A 10,829-nucleotide genomic window follows, 5' to 3' on the forward strand; every position below is an offset into this window, starting at 1 on the left:
CTAGTGCTCTCAGCAGTAAATACTTCTGAAAAATGCGCTGAGCAAATCTCATCTTCCTCTTTCATTTACTGCCTTGTAAATTGAAAAATTATGGTAGGAATAAAAAACCCCTCGGTGCCTGGGAGCAGCTGTTTTGGTCGCAGCCCCCTTTCCCCGCTCAGCCCGGTGCGGCTCCCGGCTGCAGCCGGGCGGGGGCAGCTCCGGGCCGCGTTTCCCGGAGCCCTCCCGGGCTCGGGGAGGGGAGAGCGGCGGACCCCGAGCCCTGCTGCTGCCACCGACCCTGCCCCGAGGGACGTGTGTCCCTCGGAGGTGCGGGGGGAGACGGTCGCTGTGCAGGACCTAGCTCGAAAACCCGCGCAGGCAGGAGCAGCTAAGCCTGGGCGGGAGCGGTTGGCAAAGCAGCTGGGTTTCCCTGCAGCCCTGAGCAGAGGGTGGTTGGACAGGGCTTGGCCGCACTACGGATCCAGGCGGGAATGGCCAGGTTGTCAACCGGCTCTCCTTGACCAGGTTGTCAACAGGGTCTCCTTGACCAGGGTGTCAGCCGGGTCTCCTGACAAAGCCTGCGGCAGTGCTCCCCTCCTGGGCATCCCTCCAGGGCACGTTAGCCATTGCTGCTTTTGGGCTGCCGTTGTGAAGGCCTCTTTCTTCTGGCACCAACATGGTCTTTGCATGTATAGATAAGGCAGGTGCTAGCATGCTGACCACACCTGGGAAATCCAACTGCTACAGCCATCACTAAGTGCCAGCTACTTAGTTAATTCTGGCTTGACTTCTTTGGTCAATGTTGCGTTAATTCACACTGGGAAGGTTTCCTTCAGACTGTAGTGGCTGACAAGGAGCAAGAGGAGTGAACAAGTCAGCTCATTCCAGGGTGACTCAGCCAGGGAGTGCTCAGCTGTAGGCGCAGGAAGATGAACTGAATGGGAGCGAGCATCGTTCTTTGCAGAGACCCAGGCTCTTGGGGGCATCTCAAAATCAGCTAAAGATGCTCCAGTCCCTTCTCATCCTCTTGGCTGAAATCTGTTAATGAACAAGGAAGACACCTGAAGCAAATCCAGCATATGTGAGTGTAAGTCCATGTCAAGAGCCAATACCTTGCAGAAAGCATCAGACATCCTCATAACAAATTCAAGTCAATTAGCAAAGTGGTGAAGTTTGTTAGCAAGATGCAATTAATTATCCTACACAATCTGCATGGAGGAAGTAGTGTGGGCAAGTGACCCTGGCACTGTAAATTGAACAGCCCTGATACAAATCATTGTTTTCATTTGCTTTTCTCCCTTGGCTGCTTAGTCTGTTTTTATTAACTAAATAAGATGAACCACATCCACATTCATTTTGTTGCTGCCATTCAGCAAGAACTGAGCTGGGTGGCAATTTTTTTCCTACTGTTTTTGTATTTTTAGGTAACACAAATGATGTCAGATAACCTGTCCTGGATGGGAGGGCTCCAAAGCTGCCCACTTCAGCCCTGTTCAAGACTAGCAGAAGAAGGGACTCGAATCACACTTGATTTGAACAGGTTTAATTGCTACTTTGTAAACAAGTTAGTAAAAACAAATGTTATAACACCACCACCACTATGACTGGGCTTTGAGTAAAACCATCCACTCCAGACCTCCCCTGCCAAACTCTGCCATGTACAGGGGTGCTGAGGGCTGGATTTTCCCCAGATGGGTTGGAGCTGGGGTACAGTTAGTGAATGTGTAATTAGATCCATTCAGGACTTGACTGGAGTAGTCTCAGCCTGCTTTCCGAGTCTAGCAACACTTTTTCTTTGCATCCCATTAGCCACCCCCTGAGCCCTCCTGTCCCTCCGCTGTCCTCATCCTCCAGCCTGCCCTCAAACCTCTCCCTCGTGTCTCTGCCCTCCAGCGCTGACCCCGCAGCCCTCCTATTCTCACTTGGTCAACTTTTTCCCCCGTAATTATTTAACGTGATTATTGATGCTTCCCTGAACGCAACCTTTTTGTGGTGATTTATGGAGTGCTTTGTATGCCGCAGCTCCCCTCTCCCCTCGCAGGGACAGGCCCAGTAGGGGCTGCGGTCAGGAGGTGCCGTTTTAGCCCACATGCTGAGCACCGAACCAGTGTGTGCAAGCGCTGAAGTCCCCTGCCTTAAAGTTAGGAGGTGCCTGAGATGATGCAGAGACACCCAGGAGTGTTTGGGGGGGGGGGGGGTCTAACCCTGATTTCAGCCAAGGATGATCTATGCTGGGGCTGAAAGTGTACAACTCTGGGGATGCTCCCACAGGGTCTGTCCCCGGTGTGGTTTGGTACCCCTTAGCCCTCGCTGGGTCTGGCATTGCCTCCACCCAACGGGGTGCTGACCCTTCCCTGGAACGGGATGGAGAAAGTGCGGCTGCGATTGCCCAAGTCTGCAGAAAGATGCTCAGAGCTGGGCTGAGAGCTGGCGGAGCTCCCGGGCTCTGGTCTCTGCCTCGTCCACAATGTGGGAGGGAGCAGGTCGGTGGTTGCAGCCCAGGACCCGGTGTTCCCACTTTCTTCCCTGCCTGCCAAGGGGCTGTCCTGCTCCGTGCCCTGCAGCCCCATGGCTGTTCACTTGGGTTTACATTCTCCTTAAGCCTCCCAGCATTAACAAGCCACTTATTCCTGGGCTGATGAAAGGATAAAAGCACCGAGTTGTCCCTGGTTTATTCGCTTCCTGGGGGATAATTCAACATCTTTAACCTTCCCCAAAGGGTGTGCTTTCCTGGGGGAATCTTTGGCTAGCACTTGCAGGACGGTTTTATTGCCTCTCTGCAGGCACTGGGTGGGGAGAGGCTTTATTTTAAAGTGCTTTAACTGCTTCATTTCAGTCTTTGTCGGTTGTGTTTCCTTTCATACATACTTTTTTGGCTTTCATTTCCCAGGGCTCCCTCTTATCTGCCTTTGGAGAGAGTCCTTGTAAAAAAAAAAAAAAAAAAAAGAAAAATCAAAACCCAAAGCACTCTCCCTGGGATGCTTTCAAGAGAAAGGCCCCTGCCCCCTTTCAAACCTCTTTTGAGAAAAATAGATCCCAACCCTGCATATGCCACAGCCTACAGGAAAGTCTTTGAAGTAAATTAAACCAAATTAGTGTCTATGATATAGATGAGCAGAGGAGCTCCCCGCTGTGTCACTGGCCTGGCCCTTTGCGTAATCTTTAACCCCTCTCCCTTGCTCCACGCTCGCCTCTAATTGACCGTGAAGCACCTGGGGGTGATTTGGAGGCGATCCCATCTGCCCTTGTGCAGGGCAGGATTTCCTACCGCCCACACCAAGGGGCTGGGTAGTATTTAATAGGCCTGGGAGTAAGCTGGGATAATGAATTACCTTCCACCTCCCTTTCCTTGTGTTCAGTATCTAATTTTGGTGGTTTTTTTCTTCGCTCTTATTCCCTCTTAATGAGAGACCCCCTGAGCCCAGGGGCACCCCAGCATTGCCCCGGTGCCCCTGGCTGTGCTGGTGGAGGTGGAGCTGCACCTGACCCCTTTGCAGCCGAGGAGCAGGTGGAGCAGGAGGTTCCTGAGCCCTGACAGTTGCTAAATCTCTGTGGGGTGTGCTTTCCTAATGCCCTGCGCAGCTCTTTGTGTGCCTGACCCGGGACTCAAGGAACCAGCTGAATTTGGCCATGAACTGGGATGAGGTATGCTGGTGTTTAACTCAGTCAAAAAAGGTGGTGGTTTTTTTTTGTGTGTGTGTGTGTGAGGGGGAAATGACTGTTGGGGGGATTTAAGCCTCCTTTGGCTCCTGTGTCGGGCTAGGCAGGCAGCACGTGGCCTTGCAGGCTGCAAGCTGGGTAGGCTCACAGCATGGCAATTGAGAGATACTCGTGTCAAGGGATAACTGCATGTGCAAATTATATGCATGCACATGCAAGGAAAGCATTGCATATGCAAATAACCTACCAGTGGCAGGAGGTAACTGTATATTTGATTTATCCTTCAACAGCTGGAGGCCCATGCTTTGGTGCTTGACCTAGGGGAGTTGTGCTGTGGGCTGGCTCCAGTCACCACAGGGAGCCCTACCTGGCTTCCAGCTGCTGCTCCAAAAATGCACTGCCCTCCTGGAGGTCCTGAGTCACATCCCCCAGCCCCGGCCAGATCTTGGGCACCAGGATGAGCCTTGAGTCTGCACCAAGCCCTGGGTGTCTGCTGGGCATGGTCTGTTAGCTGCTTCTCCAGGGACATTCAGTGCCCTTTGAAGGATGGCTGCAGGACTGGTCCCTCCCAGCAGGGAGCAAACACCGGGGCTGAGCTCTGCCTGGGTGCTCCTCGCAGGTTTAGCTCACGGCCCTTTGGGCAGGATCCGTGCCAGAGAGGAGTTTGCATTAGATGCTTCCCACACCTGCCCTTAAGGTCTGTTCGAATGCCCCTGAGCCGCTGACACCATTTTGGGGTTCACTAGAGAAACCTACAGCAGGGTCAGCCACCCCTTTTCCTGAGAGGTCTCAGAGCAAACCTCGGGGACCTCCTTGGGAAAATTGTTATTGTGCTGAGATGTCTTCATGCAGTGGCAGTAGTCTCCAAAGAGCTTTGAGCTCAGAAGGTGGCAACAGCTGCGTTTTTTCTGGCAGGGAGTGACCAGAAGCGTGTGGACGTGGCGAGTGAAGGGATGGGAACACAAGCATGACACTTTCTGTTAATGCCAAAGGGCTGCATGACTGAATGTCCTGGTCAAGGAGAGGATGCTCTGCAGTCTTGCAGCAGCCTGGGAGCATTACCACTGGGGCTGTTCTTGCCTGGCAGCGTACATGGCAATTATTTCGGTGCCTGCAAGCATTCATGTGGACAGAGGTTTCAGAAGGGGCCGCATATTTTATAAGCGTGGCTATAAATAAATCACGGCCAAATTAAATCACGAAGCAAAAATAAAACCCCATGAAGCTGACAGGCAAACAAACAAAATCCCCGATCTCTGCAGGAGGGGGCGGTAGGTTCCTGCAGCACTTGCAGCAGGCTGCTGGGTTCAGGGTCCTAGGGAGCTCCTGTCCTGAGAGAGCTCATCTTGGAGTGGAGCTGAGCATCCACACGGTCTTGTGGATCCATTTGACAAAGTCAATCTAAAAACAGTGCTGTGCAATGCATTTCTGTGGTGCTGCCTCTGTTTCCTCACTTGCAAAGCACAGATAGGAGCAGTGTGTACCTGCCAGCCTGTGTTGCGTGGTGGGAACCTGGGCTTGTCCCCCAGGATCCCTGTGTGGGGGAGGCAAAGGGTGTCACGAGGCTGACCCAGGCTCTGGCGCAATGCAGAGGCACCAAGGTATGAGCCACCCATTGCACTGAGCCATCGCTGTACCGAACAAGCACCCGTAGCATCCTCCTCCTCCTCCTCTGGGCTGGCTGAATAGAGCCAAACCCAAGCATTTGGTTTTGCTTATTATGTGTAAGGATTCACAGGCAGGACCAATTTTACTTTAAAGCGTCAACTTTCTGGCTCTAGGCTGCGGAGTCATTTCAACACAGACCAGCTCAAACTGGTGCTTAGCAGTGGTCAGCACAGTGTGTGGGATCACTTTTTGGGATGAATTGGTCCATTTTCAGAGTGGATGCACACTCTCCTGAAGCCTGGTTCCCAGCCCTTGCTGGGACTCTGTGGGGGACTTGCACAGACGATTTCCTCCAGTCCTGGGCTTCTCTGACGAAAGGCTGGAAAAATCAAATGGTCCCACAATGGGGTTTAATTCAGGGCAAAGGAAGAGCCAATAAATCTCTATGAATGTAAACGATGTCATCTTTAAACGAGGCTGTGTAGTGGGTGAAGCTATTACGGGGAGGGCAGGCGGCTTCACGCTGTAAGGTCAGACTGGGTTATCTGATGCCCTCCGGGGCTGGGGAGCAGTCTGAGCAAGTTAATATCCCTTGCCCTTTCCCACCAGGCTTGTAACATCAGGCATGGCGCGAGACCTCCCCTGCATGGAAAACCTGAGTTTGTACCTAGGAAAATGCAAGGAGAGGCTTTTTAGCTGTGAAAACGAAAAGGAAATTCTCATTGCTGAGGGTGGTAGGGGTGGTAGGAGGAATTATTTGCTGTTATGTTTTAAGTGGTCTTACTGAATGCTTCAAGTGCTCAGTGGAAAAAGAGATGAGGGGAGAAAGCAAAGGACAAGAATAAGAAAGACTGGCATTTTCACATGGCTTTGCAGGGTTTCCTGATGTGCCAGGGTGACCAGTTACTCATGCCATGTTTTCGAGCTTCATGTGCTCATGGCCAGTAGTGTTGGTGGCTGAGCATTCCACTTGTTTTTCCAAAGCGCTCCCTGTGCTTCCCACACCTCCTTGATCCATCTCTTCCCGCCCAAACCATGCTCAAACCTACCTTTTACCACCAAGACAAATAGATTCAACTCTCTCAGTCTATCAATAACTGTGAGGAGCAACCAGACCCCACCTGGCACAGGTCCAGGCATTCAGCCAGAGCTTCATCCCAGCAGGACAGCAAGATTCCTTTATCTGTTGCATCCTGAATGGGGGTCTTATATATGCATTTACCTGAATTCACACAGCCATGGCTGTTCTCTGAAAAAAGGAGCACACATTCAATATTTCCTCCCTTTCTGAGAGGCCAAAATCTGGGATTACTCAACTGCCAGAGGCTGTGCCTGCAGCAAATGGAGTTGGACTGGCCTGAGGGTAGTACTGCATGAAGGTCTGCCCTCCTCTCCCATGCAGTGCAGGTGTGCTGGGATTTGGAGACTCAGGTGCTGTTGCAGGGATGTCAGGGCATGCCCTGCCCCTGGACCAGCAAAAGCTTAAGGTATGGCTCTCATTGCAAAAAGCAGTGACAGCAATTGCTGCAGAGCTGCTCTTACTCAAGGCTGTCCATGCATTTGGATCCTGGATGTTGCCCTCTCTTAACAGCCCCCAGGTGCTCTGCCTTTAGCCCTGAAGCTGTTGTACCACCCAGGTGAGCAGTGTAGGTGGGCACTGCAACTGTGGGTGGGGATTTAGGAGGTCCAGGCTGGGATCTTAGCCTCCTGACTGCTATACAGTGTGGTGTCACCTTGGTTTCCCCAGCAGGCAGGGCTGTCTCCGGCTGTGCACGGTCCCATGGAAACGCTGCAGCTCCAGCCAGGGATCTGGTGGCAGGACAGAGCATCTGGCAAGCAGATACTGCAGTGTGGCACTTTATACCCATGGAAATCAGGTGAAAAAGCATGTTGGTGATGGTGGCAAACTGCAGCAGAGCAGGGAATTCAGTGGATCGACACTCTCCTTCATCCTTTGTTTGATGTGCTACAGTCTTATTATAAAAACTAGATGGGGTGGGCAGGGGGTAAAGCAAGAGGATAAGTGACTGCCCAGGATGGCACTGGTTCCCCGTTAAAGAGCTGTTTGGAGTACCCCAGTGCCCTTAGTCAACATCCCAGGGACGGGGGTGATGCATCCCCCGCTGCCTCCTGGGGATGGCTGGATCCCAGCAACATCCTCCAAAACCCAGAAAGGGAAACTGAGGCAGTGGGGAGAAAGGTTGAGGAAGGGTGGGGAACCCCTAGCACTTAAATATTCTAATCACTCTATCTTCTGGGAGATAATACTTTTAATTTTCGTCACACAAAGAATATGTCCTGAACCAGAAGGGGTTTGCTTAATTCATCATGCTTGCTTTCCACACAATACCAGGGCTGACAAGCATAACATTTTAAAATGAGAGAAGTGGACATAATTAATGCTCATGAATTGCAAACGCTTCTTTATTAAAGGGCTTTCGCTTGCCCCTGGACCATCTGCTTCATATCACTGGGCCGGGGTCCTGAGGCTATAATAACTTGCAGCTTTAATAATTTTACCTCTTAATTAAAGCTCATCTCAAAGTGCAGGAGCACAGACATGTTCCCAGCCCAGATTTGATTTTTAACAGAGGAAACCTTGAGGGATGGGTAATAGAATTTGCATCCTTACTTTGAAGCATCCCTCCAACAAGGCAGAGTGAACCTGCTGCCCGGAGAGGACCATGGGGCCAGTGTCCTCTAAGCTGCGGGCTTTCTAGGGACCGGAGGTCTGAGCTCTGGACCTCTGCTCCTCCCATGATGGCCATGGACCCAGTGCGTGGGGTGCAGAGCAAAAGGGTGGCTGCTGCTCACCCAGCCCTCAAGGGAGGTGAAGCCCTGGGTGGTGGGGCTGGTGTGGGGTGGGAGACCCCCAAAGAGTAGCCCATGCCTGGATCCTGCAGGGCTCCGGAGAGGCCAGGCTAAAGCATTAGGCAAGCTTCTGCCTAAGCAATAGGAGGGCTGATGGCATTTTTACCCTGCAAGAGGGTCCCAAGCCCGTATGCCCTGGTGTTCAGTTAAATAAAGCCCAGGGCTGTGCAGGGGAGAGGATCAGAGGCTTTGCCTGGTGCCACTGGAGCCTTGGGGCACCCCATGCAGCAGACCCCAAAGCTTTTCAAGGGCTGCAGTAAAGCTGACACCATCCGCATCTGCTCTCCCCACAGATTCAGGTGACCTTCCAGGGGGCTGAACTCCATTTAGATGGGATGAGTTGACAGCGCGTGAAATACGGTGGATTAATTCACACTTCATTGTTGGTAGACATGAGGCCGAAGGTCGAGGTCCATTAAGAAAACTAGGTATGAATTAATGCCCTGTAATTCACAACTGCAGGCCTTCTTATGGACAGAACATTTTATTCTAAATTGTTGTTTTAATTATTTATGTGTTAATTGATTGCTATACAACTTGATTCAGCAAAGGTGCATTAATGAGGATGAGTTTGGTTTTGAATGACACTTCGTTTGTCCACATTGAAAAATCAATATATAACCTAAGATCCAGAGAGACATCTTGATTTCTTTTTTTAATTTTTTTTAAATTTTATTTTCTTTTCCTAGTAGCTGAAATGGTCCAAGTAAGCCAGAGACAAGTCTATCAGAGTGATCTGCTTAACATCTGCCTTGGAAAGACAAAGCCATGCTCAAGGTGGGGGACATGGAAGCACTGATCCAGGTAGCTAAGAAAATGCAAAGTGATTGCAAACGGCTATTGCAAAGCCTCTTCCCCAATGTGTCCCCGCTAGCTGTGCCCGACCACAGCCGGGCTTGGGGCTCCAAGGGTCCCTTCTGCACCCAGCAGCAATGTAAACGTTCCCCATGCACATAGCGCTGGGTGACTGCCTAGAAGGGCTGCAGGTCTAATACCTGCACAAGTCAATTACTGTCCCGAGGGTCAGTAATTGGTCCTTGAAAGCCTGGGCACAGGAATTTTTTTTTTTTTTATTTTTTTTTTTTGCTAGCAGAGAGCTGTTATCCCGTCCTGCTGAGACTGTGGCACCCCTGGAGCAGGAAGGGGTTGTGGAGGTCTGTGATGCTGCAGGCAGCAAATACTCATCATCTGCAGCAGCGTCAAGTGACTCAAATACTGACTACAATCAATCGAATCATGTCTTTTCTTTATATTGTTGGAAGTTCAGAGAAAAACATTTATTTTAGTCGTTGCAACAGTTTCCTTTTGTTTTTGCTTTACTGACCAAAGCAGCTGGTTTTCAAAAACTTTTTCAAGACCAATCTTCTGGTTTTGGTTACAGAAAACAAAACAAACAGCTGCTTTTCTGTAACCAGCATTTACTTTAAGGAAAATTCTTGCTTTTAATGAAAAATTGGAACAAATGATTAATCATAGTTTTTCCTTTTTTATTTTTTTCCCTGCAAAAATTTTAATTTCCAGTGACATGTCTCCAGCTAAATTTCCATTTTGATGGTGAGTGCACAGCCAATTCTGCCTCTGAGTTTCTGCCCGCCTGGGCTCACCCAGGAAATTAGGTGATGTCTGGGTTCGATTTGCGACACTGCAGGTTGCTTGGCTCAGCAGGGTGCAAGCAATTACACAAGGGACTGCCTGTGCCTGCTTGCTCCAATTAAAAATATCTGGCTGTACAGCGCAGCGTGTTCAAGCCGAGCGTGTGGGAGCATGGCTCTCCGGGGAAAGCACACATGGACAAGTAAGCGTAGCGCAATACTGAACCAGGCTGCTGTTAGAAATCCATTTATTTATTATAATTATTTTTTTCCCTTCAAATGTCCATCCCCTTTCAAGGGGGATTCCAAAAGACCTGTTTCCTTCCCGTGCTTGGATTGTTTGCTTCCTTTGCCAGCGGCACAGGAGCAGGGATTCGCAGCAGCTGCCTTCTGGGCTCCTCATGGGCTTTTGAAGCCTCGTCCATTACGGATGGAGCTGGGTGGGAAAAGCTGTGTCCCCGTCCCCCCCAGACTGTTAATAAGCCCTGGGCTTGTATCTGTGTGTATCTCTGAGAACCTTAAATCAAGTTTCAGGAGAAACCTTCCCATTGCATCTATTTATGCTTTTAATCTCCATTGATTGTGTGGGACCTTTTGATTGCTGCTGGTCAGAAACCCTCATGAAATAGCGGGGTGACAGTCCTCCCCCTTCCCTCGCAGGAGCAAAAGGGAGATGTCCCTCTGTCCCACCACCCTTCCCTGGTGACACAAGTGCCTTGCAGGGAATCAGGTGGAGGGCTTTGGAGCTGGTATTTTGAGTCTTCCTTCTGCTCTCCCCCTGTGAGCCTGGGCATGTCCTGCTGTCCCAGAGCTGGGAACACTGCAGCAAGCCCAGGAGCTGCAGGGAGGGCTGGCCCCGTCACCTCTGCCCAGGCAAATGGCAGTTATCCAAGCGATGTTTGGGAGCTGCCTTTTGGGTTGTGTTTTCCAATAACTAGGAGGGCTAAAAATGAGGTTTGTGTGTTTCTGGAAAGCTGAGGTTCTTGAGGAGTTACCTGTTTCTGGAAGCTGAAGAAAGCACTTATTAGGAGGCCTGTGATAAGCCCACAGCATTGGCTATAGAAGTGGGAGACGGTTGGGAAAGGGCTGAAGGCTCCGTAGGGATGAGCGGCCTCC

The 10,829-nt window shown here is 50.8% G+C and overlaps 1 long non-coding RNA gene across 1 annotated transcript; it reads left to right on the forward strand.

The window, feature by feature from the left end:
- The first annotated feature begins 2,723 nt into the window (after positions 1-2,723).
- LOC121233356 lies at positions 2,724-8,894 on the forward strand. Its single transcript, XR_005932542.1, has 3 exons — positions 2,724-3,627; positions 8,415-8,549; positions 8,811-8,894. It is a non-coding gene; the product is annotated as an uncharacterized LOC121233356 (long non-coding RNA).
- The last annotated feature ends 1,935 nt before the right edge of the window (positions 8,895-10,829 follow it).

Source organism: Aquila chrysaetos, chromosome 5, assembly GCF_900496995.4.
Source record: "Aquila chrysaetos chrysaetos chromosome 5, bAquChr1.4, whole genome shotgun sequence".
Classification (NCBI taxonomy): domain Eukaryota; kingdom Metazoa; phylum Chordata; class Aves; order Accipitriformes; family Accipitridae; genus Aquila; species Aquila chrysaetos.